The sequence below is a fragment of the Oxyura jamaicensis genome, chromosome 4 (assembly GCF_011077185.1).
Source record: "Oxyura jamaicensis isolate SHBP4307 breed ruddy duck chromosome 4, BPBGC_Ojam_1.0, whole genome shotgun sequence".
Lineage (NCBI taxonomy): Eukaryota > Metazoa > Chordata > Aves > Anseriformes > Anatidae > Oxyura > Oxyura jamaicensis.
Genome location: NC_048896.1, coordinates 71,058,774 through 71,073,120, shown reverse-complemented (window position 1 = coordinate 71,073,120; position 14,347 = coordinate 71,058,774).

Here is a 14,347-nt window from a genome sequence, read left to right as displayed (position 1 = left end):
AGGACTCTCTCTGACCCTCCTAGGGGGTGGGCAAAAAGTGAGAAAGAAACATCACCAGGGCAGCTGACCTAAACCAACCAAAGGGATATTCCATACCATATGATGTCACACTCAGCAATAAAAGGTGGAAAAAGGAAGAAGAGGAGAGGGGTGGGCTCTCGTTGCGAAAACGTCTGTCCTCCTCCCGAACACCGGCTACGTGCATTGAGGCCCTGCTTCAAGGACGTGGTCAAGCATCGCTCATTTGTGGGAAGTAGAGAGTAATTTCTTTCCTCTGCATTTCCACATAGCCTTTACTTGTTTTGTTTAGTTATTCCCTTTCCCCCTTCCTCTTCCCCTTTCCCTTTTTTTTTCCCTTTAGTTGAATTGTTTAATTAATAATAATATTTCCTTAATTATATATATATATATATATATATATATTTTCCCTCTTTAATTAAATCATCCTTATCTCAACCCGTGAGTTGTTCTTTCCTTTACTTCTTCCCCTCCTCATCTGAGGAGGGGGAGTGATAGAGCGGTTGTGGTGTTCAACTGCCTAGCACGGTAAAACCACCACAGTAGCTCTTTATGTGTACACCAGATACAAGCAGAGAATTCTTAGCTAATGTTAACAGAGATGACATATATTTCCATTACAAAATATATTCAGGGTTATGGGAAAGAACTATTAAATTTACTATATTCTATCTCCTTGCTTTTTAAAAATAATGAATACTAGCCAGTTTTAGGTGTCTGGGAACTGTTGGTTTTGATATGTCAGCTTCAGCCACACTGAGAAGAAATGCCATCATCATATGCAAATAAATATGATTAGCTTTTTTTTTTTTCCAATTTTGTTTGCCATTATTCCTTTTTAACTCTGTTTTTTCTAATTTAATACTGCCTTGAGTGCATGCTATTTCCTTGTCAGGGGGAAAAAGAATTGCAATTAGTGTATCTAAATGGCAATATGTCATTGCATTGACTGAGAATGATAAACACATTGTTGCTAGGAAACAGTTTCAGAAGACAAAAATTTCAAAGTACAGTATTTATATGGATTAAAAAAATATCCCAAACATCATCATAAACACTGCAAAAAACAAATAAAAGTTCCCTTACAGAGTTCGAAGGAGAAGAGGGGAGAAAGCCTGTGGGCAGATACAGCTAGTTCGCAGCCTACTTTACTAGAAGTACAATTAAAAACACATCCTTATTTTAACCTGTTCCTATACTGTGCACAGTATACATTTCAAAGAATATGATTCAAAGGCCAGAAGACCATCTGCATCCTGGGCTGCATCAAAAGAGGAAGGGCCAGCAGGTTGAGGGAGGTGTTTGTCCCCCTCTACTCTGCCCTTGTGAGGCCCCACTTGGAGTATTGCATCCAAGTCTGGGGACCCCAGCACAAGAAGGTTGTTGATATGTGAGAACGAGCCCAGAGGAGGGCCACAAAGATGATCAAGGGACTGGAGCACCTCTCCTATGAAGAAAGGCTGAGAGAGCTGGGGCTGTTCAGACTACAGAAGAGAAGGCTCTGGGGGGCCTCACTGTGGCCTTTCAGTTCTTAAAGCAGACTTATAAAAAAGATGGACAGTGACTCTTTGCTTAATCAGATAATGACTGGACAAGGGGGAATGTTTTTAAACAAAAAGAGGAGAGATTTAGATTAGAAGTTAGGAGGAAATTATTCACTCAGAGGGTGGTGAGATGCTGGAACAAGTTGCCCGGAGATGTTGTGGATGCCCCATCCCTGAAGGTGTTTAAGACCAGGTTAGATGACACCCTGAGCAACCTCATATAGTGGGTGGTGTCCCTGCCTATGACAGGGGGTTGGAAATAGATGGTCTTTATGGTCCCTTCCAACCCAAGTCACTTTATAATTCTATGATATGATTCTATGAAATGCCCTGTGGGTGTGATTACAGCAATGAAAGCAGAGCAACTGACAACACACAGGCAAACCCATCTGGGCATTGTGGCAAGATATTGCTGCCCAGATAGAGAACCTGGTTGTAAAAGTACGCCACATGCTCATGCACCCGAGTAGGATGACTGAAGAACATCAAAACAACCAGCAGGTAGATCAGGCTGCTAAGAGTGAAGTGGCTCAGGTGGATCTGGACTGGCAACATAAGGGTGAATTATTTACACATTGGTGGGCCTATAGCATCTCAGGCTATCAAGGGCAAGATGTAACATATGGATGGACTTGTGATTGAGGGGTGGAAATGACTGTCGACACTATTACATAAGTTATCCATGGATGTGAAACATGCACTGCAATTAAGCAAGCCAAGTGGTTAAGGCCTTTCTGGCATGGAGGATGATGGCTGAAATATAAATATGGGGAGGGTTGGCAGACTTATATCAAACTTCCACAAAACTGCCGTGGCAAATGCTATATACTTACAATGGTGGAAGAAACCACTGAATGGCTGGACACTTATTCTGCACCCCATGCCACTGCCCAGAACACTAATCTGGCCTTGAAAAGCAAATTGTACGGAGATATGGCACACCAGAAAGAGCAGAGTCAGGCCGCGGAACTCATTTTCTAAACAACCTAGGCCAAAGAGCATTCATGGTATTGAATGGCTATATCACATCTCTTGTCATGCACCAGCCTCCTGAAAATTGAACAATGCAATTGACTGTTAAAGACTACACAGGGAGCAGTGAGTGTGAGGACATTCAAACATTGGGATATAAGCTTAGCAAAAGCCATCTGATTAGTCAACACTAGGAGATATGCCTGTGAGCTGGCCCTGCCCAATCAAAATGTTTACATATCACAGATGGGGATAAAGTCCCTGGAGTGCAAGTAAAAAACATTCTGGAGAAGACAGGTTGGGTTATTCCTATCTTGGGCAAAGGTAAACCCATCCATTGGGATTTCTTTTGCTCAAGGACCTGGGTGCACTTAGTGGGTAATGCAGAGAATGGAGAAATGTACATCATTTAATATTAGGTGAGAATAGTCAATGATTTGAATTGTAAGATGTTAATTGCTATATATTACTGTATGTCATCACAACTATAGTTGATATATGCCATATCAATGGTATTATGATGATCAAATCCATACAGCTAGTAAAAGTAAGCTAACTTGAAAGTTTGAGCAAGTTGCTCACGGTTTAGTCCAGTTGAGATCTGAAAATTTCCAGGGGTGAAGAGTCAAAAACTGCACTTGATAACTAGTTTCTCTGTTTAATCATTCTCATTTTGATCCCCAAACCATTCTCCCTTACAGTGTCTCTTGCTACAACTTGTGATCACTGAATATTGTCATAATGCGTTGTCATAATGCGATACATATGACTTAATTTCAAAATTTGAAACTATATTTATTGTGGGCATTGGATTGGATAGGACTTGTAGTCAAAGAGAACAGAGAATTTACAGTAAGGCTGTTGATTTGACTATAGGATTTGTCTCTGAGATTATCTCATTTAAATAAGTTTTGGATCAGTTTATATAGCTTTTCTAGAAAAAAAAAATGGTGCCAATTAAAATATAAAATCTGCAACAGTTGTAGGCAACATTAAAATTATTGGAGGAATCATTCCTTACCATTTCTGAACCAGGAATAATGGAACCTAAAAAAAAAAAAAGTTGATCTTAAGGTGGAGGTACTTGGAAATAACCTCTGGAAAGCAAACAAGCTCTTTCAGTAGGGAATAGGAAGGTAACGTCAGTGACAGAAACTGTTTCTATACATTGTCAAATAACAGTTGGAGTTAAGGTTTGTAAGAGAGAAAAAAACTGGTATTTATAGACTACCAGACCACATTCATATAGAACCACATTCAAAAGTATATATATTCCTATTCTATCACTTTCTAAGTGAAGAGGAATGCTTTAACCAGTGTGAATTATTTAAAGTAGATAAATTACATTAAATTTGTTGACACTAGTTGTTGATAAAGGATTTCATTTTGCTTGGGATTATTCCTGGGATTCCTTGGGACATTCCTGGGATTATGCAGTCTGAGATTCATGATTCTTAGCAAATCAAGTTGCCAATAATCCGTAGTAGTTTGTGAATATGCCACTATGTTCTCTGAAATATTTCTGGTAAATGCTATAGCAATTAGAACATCTGCTAGTAAATAGTTTCTGTACAATGTGTTTTTGAAGAGAGATCCCTCAAAATAACCATAACTTTCAAGGTAGAACCTGTCAATAGGTCAGAAATGAGTTTGTGTACATAAGGTTGTACAAGAGAATATGGGCTCAAATGTAATGTTAGGTCCATCTTTAAAATGCATTATAGAAATATGGATTTTCTTTGATGGCAAGTCACAGAAAATGTATCTTGTACAATACTAAGAGTAATTCTCTATTTTTTTTCTGTAATTCATATCCTTATCTAAATATTTTTTATTGAAAATTTGTTTTGTTTTAATCTGTTAAGAGGTATCTCATGTATTTAAAATACTTTCTCTGTGTTATTTGTCAGACATGAAAAGAGAATCTCTTGACAACAACTACAGAATTGCCTTGTGCCATTTCTCAAGACATTAATTAACTTCCTCTCTTGTGTGTGTGTGTATAAAAGTATATATATGAATAATGTTTTCTCTATGTAAAGTATGTTTTCAATTTTGGGGTGATCAAGTGAAGTTTCAGAAACTTCCACATCACATCTAACAATGAAGATGTATTACAATGGACATATTCTTCTAAATTTGGGGGGTTGGGGAGGTTGTGTGGGGGTGGGGGCAAGGGGGAGAAAGGGAGAAGGGGAGAAGAAACTAGAGAAAACACCTTTATTTTACAGTGAGCTTGTATTATCTATCAGTTGCCTTCAAATTCACTTACATAGTAAAAAATACACAAATTATTATCCTCTGATTACTTTCTACTATGTAATCACTGATGTGGTCTTTGTAATTCTCTGATGTTTCTCATTGATTCAATCAAGCAGAAACAACCGTGTTTTGATTCTTGATAAGGATAAAATTATTTAGATTTTCAAAATTTGAGCAGAAAGAGGAAAGACTTTCTAAACCTATTAGACAATTAGTCTCTATAATGGCAGAATAAATTCAACATGGAGAAATGCAAAACATTACAGATCACAGGGAGCAATTTAAATCTTCTCACATATAGGAAAAGTTATAAAAAGAACAATTAAAATTATTAAAGTCAAGAAGAGGAAGAACTTCCCTACAAAGGAAGATTAAAAGCAGTAGGAGTAATTAGGTTTCTGGGTTTTTATTTATTTTAAAATAGTGAAAGCTTCTAATGTTAAATACATACATTACATTAGAAATTCTAAAAAGAAGGTTAGTCTTGTGCCCTTCCCATGATATAAATACGAGAAAGAATTCACAGACAGTAAGTGTAATATATTGAAAAGTTTCAGGGGAATAATTTTTTGTGTAAAGTGAAACTAACCTGCAAAACTCACCACGGAAGATATCATTCTTCCTTATTGTTTAGGATATTAACTCCTCATTTCCCTTGACAAGTAAAAATAATTATTCCCAAAATATCTGGCATTATTATGGATTATACTTTCCTCTGAATCATTAGCTATAGTAGAGACATAAAACCTTCCACATCTACCCAAGGACCCCAGAGTGAGGAAGGAGTAAATTCAGTGTTCTTATGCTGGTGCAGTGAGAAATAAGGCTCAGGTGGCCAAGCATTTCCCTGCAGTTGTATTTCTCTAAAAGCAGTCTTTTTGAAGTTCCATTTTGCAAAGTGTTGTGTAATCTGATTCATAGCCAGCAGGGTACTTTAGCTTGTGCATTTACACTGCTTTGATTTCTGCACAAGTGTTATCCTGTGGATCTGGAGGTACCTCCAGAGAAAGGGAAGAGCAAGAACATGGCAGAATGCATCTGCACCCCTAAGAGAGCAGTCCTCAGCACATTATTTGCTTAGTGACATATCACTTGTCAAAAAGAAAACCTTTCTTGACTCACTTCACAAAGTGGAAATAGAAAGGTAAAACCTGGTAAGCGAGCCTTGGTTTATAATGAAGCAGGATGATTTTTTTTCTTTTTCTTTTTCTTAAATTCTTCTTCCTTCCAGGCCTTGCTTGTGAGAAAATAGTCAGTCTTTGCCCTCAGGGCCTTTCTGGATTTCCCATGAATCTTTTCCACCTCCTTGTTCTAATTAAAATGCTAAATAAATATCTCCTCTCCCTGAAGTAGTTTAGTATATACACAACCTTACTTGACTGTAATACTGCTATATTCAGCTGTGTAACACATTTACAAAAACTGTGTGATTGATTTTATAGATTTTTTAAATCTCCTGTCTCTCATCTCAGAAGCAAAGTACTAAAAAGTATTTCTTATCACAGCAGAGTCCAGTACAGCCACATACATTTTGATTATATGTTGAGTTTCATGCACAAAAAATAATTTAAGAAGTCAATGGCAAAGGAGTTTTAAAATAACGTCAGATAAATCTCTATCTTCTAATAGTTTTTGATATATTTGGAAATCTGAAAAGCATAATTTCCTGAAAGGAATCCATATATTCTACTTTTTTTAAAAAATATTATTATTATTATTTCTATGTTTATTATTATTATTGTTGTTGTTTTTTATTTCCCTTAAGAATAATGATTGAAAACTTGACATGTAATAGAAGTTTAGCTTCAATCTTAATTCTGGTATAAGAAATTATTCACTTTTATGACTATTAAGATCACTGAAAAAAAAGAGAAGGAAAAAGATTATATAAATAAAAACAGCAGGAATTTCAAATACGCTGTGATTTTACAAGCTTAGTTAAACATGGTAAGACAGTTATACAGCCCAGTCAAGTATGGCTGATTGATTTTTATCTCCAAATTGTTATCGACTGTGAATGTTGGATGCAGGTTGTTTTTAAAATCAAGAGCACTGTGCGTTCTATTTCGAGAACTGTGGTTGCATAATAAATCTTTTTTTCCCATGAAAAACATGCAATTAGTATTAATGACTTCATCAGAAATAGTAAGACCATTCTAAAAAGTTTCTAGAGATGTTGGATTGAAAATCACCATTAAAACAAAGATTGTGATATTATATAGGAAAATGTGGATGTCCTTAAAGCCTGGAGAAAAAGTGAGAGCTCAGAGAAACGGTACAGATAACAGCACTCTGTGCAAAGTGCATATAGGACTTTTTGATGAAGTAGAAATGTGCTAGATCCAAAAAATCAAATATTTCAAAGAGAAGGAACAGGTTATATTGGTTATACAGAATGAACACAATCTACCAGTGAAGGGTGGCTGTGTTAGGCAGATTAAGTCTTAAGACGTATTGTTCCCAATACAAATAGAGTATATGTTTGGGAAAGATACTCAGGTATTAAATTAAATTAAAGTATAACAGGCTCGGTATACCATGTATTAGAACTTTACCCTCATATGTTGAGGGAATACAGAATTTAGCAGGTAACATTCAATATTCTCACCTCCAGTTCAGAACAGTTGGATAGTTGTGAAGATGTCACTGCAAAAGTCCTTGGGAAAAAAAAAATAATAATAATTAAAAAAAAAATCTACAACATGAGGGTTTAGAAAGCTTAGTCCTAGTATGAGTTCTCTGAAACAATTAGATAATTTTTTTGTATTCAAGTGAGGGGATTTCTAGCTTAAACACCAGTGATCTGACTGAGATGCATTTGAAGCTAGGTCATGACTTTTCTGCCAAGTATAATTAAAATTGTATTGAAATCACTCAAGCTGCACTGTGCACTATACATTTACAGATGTAATACTGTGAGAATCACTGTTTCAGTTCTGTTTTGGAAGTTGACATTACCACAGCAAAAAACATGCTAAGCAAAGGTTGTTGACATACCAAAAAGTAAAAGCACGACTGAGGTTGAGAAAAGCTATTCCCTAAACTGAACTTCACCTGTAATTCAGCTACATGAAATTCTCCTTAAATTAAATGCATTCTTGGTGAGAGTCTAAGAGATAAATTCTTTGCTGGCTAGAAACATAAACAAAAATTATTTTTTCCCTTCCCTATTAATTCTGTAAGTTTTGATTTCTGCTCATATATAGAAATAAACCACATTTCTAAAGTTTTAAGTCCTTTATGAAACTTTACTTTCCTTTATGAAATATATTCAAACATCATCTTAAATTATGAAATTTGATTTTAAACCTAAATGATCATCAAGAACAACATAGATTCACAATCAGGGAAAATTCTTCCTGTGAGTTGTATGTTTTTGACAGGGTAAGTGCAAGCATACACATACTTTACAACAGACAAATATGAAATACACTTGTTCACATTGGCTAAGTTTTCTGTTTCCTGCTCTTCTGACTCAGCAAAATTCCATATTTTGAAATTTACCTTCTACATTTGTGCTTGTTGTCTGGCCCAAAATAGAGATTTTTTATTAATCCAAACTTTAATTCAAACCGTTCTTATTGGTATGTTGTCAAGTCTTGGGTTGAATTTCCCTTCAAGAAAAAAATCTATATAATGGAAGTGTCATTCATGATCAACTCTCTTCTCTAATATGAATCCAGATTATCTGTCTTTTTCTTCAAGGACAAGTATTGCTGGTTTAATGACAAGAAAAGCACTTCCTGTGCATCTGTTTTTTTTTTTTGTTTTTTTTTTTTTTTTTTTTCAAGTAACTGTTTTCTTTTCTCTGATACATATCAGAGATTTCTCTTAGCAGACAGTGATTAGTGTTTACCCAAAACTCCCTCACTATTTTTATAAAGTTTATAATCAATTTTATTTGCCACAGCCCACCAAAGTCACTTGTGATTTTCAATAGTTACTTACCTCCTTCAATGTGATTCTTGGCTTATGGCCTGGCAGAGGCACTTAGGTTTGGAAAGGTCAAAGAGAAATTTGGTGCTAAACTGATGATATGTTGTAGGTGGGACTACTAATTTTCCAAACCACAGAAAATGATAGGAAAAACTTCCTAAAATGTTTGTAAAATCTGTAAAATAATTGACATGAAAAATATGAGTATCACTGTGACATAAAAATAGCACGGAAGAAAAAAAAAGTATACTTTATCTGTAAATGTTTGTATTTGTCAGAATTATTTTTTTTTAAACTGATACTAGTCAGTGAAACAAACATTTTCTATATTATAGATTCTGTTCAGTGAACAGTGCAGCTCCCTTTTTGTGTGCTGTGCATGTGTATGTCTTATGCAAATGAAGCCAATGCTGACTTGATGATGTATGTTAGATTAGAAATTCACGTCAGCTCTTAATGTTTCGAAATCCTCTTGCAATCAGAAAAATGAAAACTATATGTTGCTACAGAATATAGGCTAACCACTCCTTAAACTGCACAGTTTAAGTACTACACAGTTACATAGGAAATGAAGAACCTGACAAAGGCAAAAAGGATCATAGATACAAATGTTGTGGTTTAGATACAAATGTGGTTTAACCTGGCAGGCAGCTAAGCACCACATAGCCATTTGTTCACTGCTCCCCTCCCTATCTGCCCCATGCAGTGAGGTGGGGGAGAGAATAAGAAAAAAAGGTAAAAGTTGAGGGCTGAGAGGTTGAGATATAGAGAGTTTAATAGGACATAAAGAGGAGGGAAAATATTATTTATGTTATTTTATTAATTAATTATTAATTAATTATATGAATCAATTAATTAATTAATTATGTTAAAGGGATATATAAAGCAAGTTATCCTTGGCTCTGTGTAAAAACTGCTCTGCAACAACTAAAACATCAGTGTCTTATCAGCATTATTCTCATCCTAAATCCAGCCACAGCACCATACTCTGTTCCAACCAAAACCAGGGCAGCAAGAGAGACAAAGGATTAAAGAACAGACATACTAATGGGAGCAGGAGGCAGATGAGCAGTCATCCTCATGTGCCCAGTCTTGGAAAATGACAATGGAATGTAAACAGGACAGCCCAAGAAAGTGTAGTGCTGTGCAGCTCTTTTAGAGGGCTTAAGTACTGGAACCTTATTCCCAGCTGAACACTGGGAGCTGGCTGGAGCACTGTTCTCGGTAGCAACTGAACTGTCAGTGCCCCAGGCACTTTATTCAAGCTATATTTTGTGTATGTGCATAGTGCAAGAACTGTATAATAAAGAACTTCATAAAGAACTGTGTCTACAGCAGATGAATATAGCATAGCAAAAGGCCAGAGTTATCAATGACCAGTTATGTGCCAGTTAGGAAGGTTAAGTAAATTTAGGAAGAAAAAAAAAAAAAAAAAAAAGGGGGGGGGGTGGGTGGGAATTGAATAACTTCCTGTCAGTGTTCATTTTCTCAGGTCAAAAGATTCCAGAATAGTTTTGCTTTTTTTTTTTTTTTTTTTTTTTTTTTCCTCCAGCGGGTGAAATATTTAAGTTAATTCAATCTTCAACTCTGACATATCAGGTAGTCAGATGAGGCTGTTGCTGTGAATCCCATAGCAATAGCTGGAATTACAACAGTCCCTTATCCAGTTGCCTCTCTTTCCGTCTTTTTCCAAATAGTTTGCCCATACTATTGCCCTATTTTTTATTATTATTATTTTTTTTTCCCCAGAGGTTTAATTATCAGCTTGAAAAATAAAGTTTCACTCAAATTTGGGAGAGCTTCTGGAACAATTCTTTTTATTGACAACGGTAATGATAAGAACCCCAGCATGTTTCATGGTGTTTGTCTATCAGCTGTTGGCAAAGATTTTATGATATTGTTGACTATAACAGCAGGAGTTTTTCTTATGCTCCTGGACAAGCAGATTATTATTATTATTATTTTCTGGACATTTTTGTGACTATAAGTATTGGTATAACTGCAAGTTATATTCTTCATACTCCTATGGATTAAATTTATCCTTAAGGTTTTCATGATATTGGCAGACAAACCAAGGTTGCAGCCACACTTTTTATTACTATTTATAAGCTTTAAGTGATGAGAGCTAAAAGAAGAATTGTTTTTGCTGGTTAGTATGAAACCCAGCAAGTCTCAGCCCCAACAGCTTGGAAATGTCACCTCTGAGGATGCCATGAAAATGGTGAATGGCAAACATATTGCAACATTAAATGTTTGTTAATAACTTGAGACTGCTATAAGAGTCATGAGACTGCTGTGTGGATACTCAATATCTGTGCACGTCAGATAAATATACGATCATAGCAATTTCCCAGGATGTTCAGAAGAAAATTTATTTAGGAGTGAAGGAGACTATTGTTTATCAACAGCTGTGGTTTTTTACATGTATGTTCACTACCTGCAAATTTTCATCATGGGATAAATAGAGCACCTTAATCTCTTATCATCCATCTTTAATATTTGTTCTTTGGGCTCCAGAAACTCTATACTTTCTCATTATTTTTCCTTCAGATGGGATCTGGAAACAATGCAAACCAAGATAAAATACTAAATGGATCTCTAATTTGATACTCATTAAATTCCAATTTTATAAAACTATTAAGTGCATTCACATTAATCTCAGGACTGTACTGAAACCCACTTTCAGCTGTCCAAGAGGTTAAATTCAGAGTAAGCACACATAATAAATGAGGTTGATATTAAAGCCTTCATTTTGAGAAGTTTATTTTAAATATATATGCTTTTCCAACTAATATATATTACAAATAGAATAAATTGATGTGTAAATATTTATTAATGCATATTTTATGTGAATTTCTTCTGCCAATGTTTGGAATTTAGGAGTCTCTATTGAGAACTGAACTCATTAATGTCATTAAAAAGCTTTTGTCTTATAATTCTGGAAGTCTGTCAACAACTTCAAAGTTATCTGACATACTTTGTGTGTGTGTGTGTGTGTAGTTTTCTTGGCCTTGACTTTCTCTTCTCTGCGACACTAAAGGTTGTTTTCTTAAAAACAGAGTGGAAGTCTAAAGATACTAAATTTCATTCTCATAAATGTATGACAATTCTCATAATGCTTATTAATTACTTCTCATAAGCATAATAAAAATGTCTTCAAAATCACTTCAAAGAGAAAAACATAAAATTTTAATTTACATTCTTTGAAAATATTGCCCTAATCCATGACAAAATCTTAGATACACTGTATGGTATTTGTTTCTATGTATTACACTGAATTTCAGCACCTTTTCTACAACTAATTATGTGCTTCAAATCCTTAACTCATTGGGCCAAGACTTGAATTGATTTTACAGTTACGATACTTAGAATGGAGTATATTTGCGAAAAACATTGACTTGCTTGAAAAATAGCACTTTCTGAATTAGATATCCACATCATTCTGATTTAACCTCCACAATTTTGCCATTGTTTCCATTTTCTATGGAAATTTGTAGCGAGTAATTAAAATCTGAACAGAATATGAGTGAGCAAATTAAAAAATGTTCGTATGAAAATGCTGTCACTATTTTCAAAATATACCTTTGCAAACACTTCCTTTTCATCCATCCCTTGGGATACATGATCTCTGACAATTACTCAGTGAAACAATTGCTTCAGCAAGTAACCATCTTTTGCCAGACTCTCTTTTCATCTGCCTTTCCCCATGCTGCCTGGACTACTATTGCACAAGAAAATGTTCACTCCTTGTATTTGTAGGAGCTGAGCTGATGCTGTCTTCACATTGCGTGATGCATTGTAGACGATGAGGGCAAATCTCACCAGGCTCTGCTGCACTTGTACACGTTGAACATTATATTTCTTCCTACATTCTCCTTGGCAAGGAATAATGTTTGGTTATCAGCAGAACAACAACAACAAAAAAATAGGTTTGGGGGGCAAATATTTAACATTCTTACGATCTTTTCATTTCCATAATTTATTTTTATATATTCTTTGTCCTAAGTAAATAAAATTGTTAAGAAAGTACATTTATTTATTGGTTTGTTTATTTTTCTGAGGGATGAAAGTGAATAGAAATGTTCCTATTCAAATTTCAAAATATTGAGATAAATATTTTTGATGGACTTTCACTCAAACATTATAATTATTTATATTGTTCTGAAAAGGCAAACAATCAGCAGAATTATTTAAAAGGTTCAGTGCAGATTATTTTTTGGAAAGGACTGTGTGTTGTTCAAGGCTTCATGAATGCTCTTTATTTATTAATTCCCTGAGGAAAGAGAAAGGGATAAAATTTATTCTACAAGATTCCTCATTCTCAGATATATATCAGAAATCCTGTCAAGTTGTTGGGTGGCCTGTTGCAGGTTGGTAATTTGCACATCATAGACCACTGCCTCCACCTCACAGGCAGGAACAATTGGGAAGTAAATGTATTAATCAGAATTGAAAAAATAAATAATTGTGTGCCTCTTAAGAGTTTAATACTAATCCAGAATGGTATTTTAAATATGAAATGCAAACATTTATTTTATCAATAATCTCAAGAAAAACATATTTCCTGAAGAGCAGCACGTTAACTAACATTTTATTCTCTAGGCCAATAGGTGGCACTAGAAATTTTCACAAATGAGTCAAATGAATTTAACCTTCAATTTTTAGCCATCTAAGTAATCCTGTATAAACACATTCCTGTATAAAATGTTTTGGAAGTATCACTAGATGTATCATTCAATTATTTACAATAGTGTAATTCTACTGTTTTGAGAGCAGTTGCTAAAGAACTATAACTGCACAAAAGCAGAATTTATGCTGTAATTTAAGTTACTGTTCATGCTTTTGACAATGGGAGATGTTTTTGGTTTTCTATTCTCTAAGTTTACTTTTCATCATTCTTATATGATCTTATTTGTCAGAGTTGCTTTACAAACTCTTTAGGATGTTTACCAGAACATGACAAATTCTTTAGTTTCATTAATTTATGCACATTTTCCACAAATTTTGGCCATTCTTGCTCAAGGGAGGAAGTGAATGAAAGACCTTTGCACCCTGTCAGACAAGATTTCTGCTCAGGACAACACTTGAGTAGAAGGATGCTCTTGCTATATAGCCTTCCTTTTGACATAGGGTCTGATGGCTAAATGTTCCTCACAAGGAGGATGTATTTGTGAACATGCTTTTTAGCTCCTTTCCAAAACAGCTGTAGTAGACTGACCTCCAGGGCATGATGCAAATGAGTTTCTGCTGGTTCCAGTGAGAGATGGGCATCACTGAGAGCATCTGAGAAGGATGTAGCTCTAGCAGGAAATGGAGTATGTGTGTTTTTTCTTTTTAACTGACTCTGCCATTAAAAAGTCGGTAGTTTTATGCAAATGAAATCTGATTAAAAAAATAACTCTTCTTCCTCTTCTGACCTTGTTGATAGTAATATATATTAATGGACTGAGGCTACAACTGTTCTTTTGGCCCCTAAGAAGGATCTTGCAACATGAGATATTTGCAAAGGTGCAGTCTAGTGAAAAGTGACCGCATAGGAGCCATGCTGAAATTTGAAACTGGATATGAAAGAAACTCTATAAATAAATAAATAAATAAATTGATAAATAAATAAA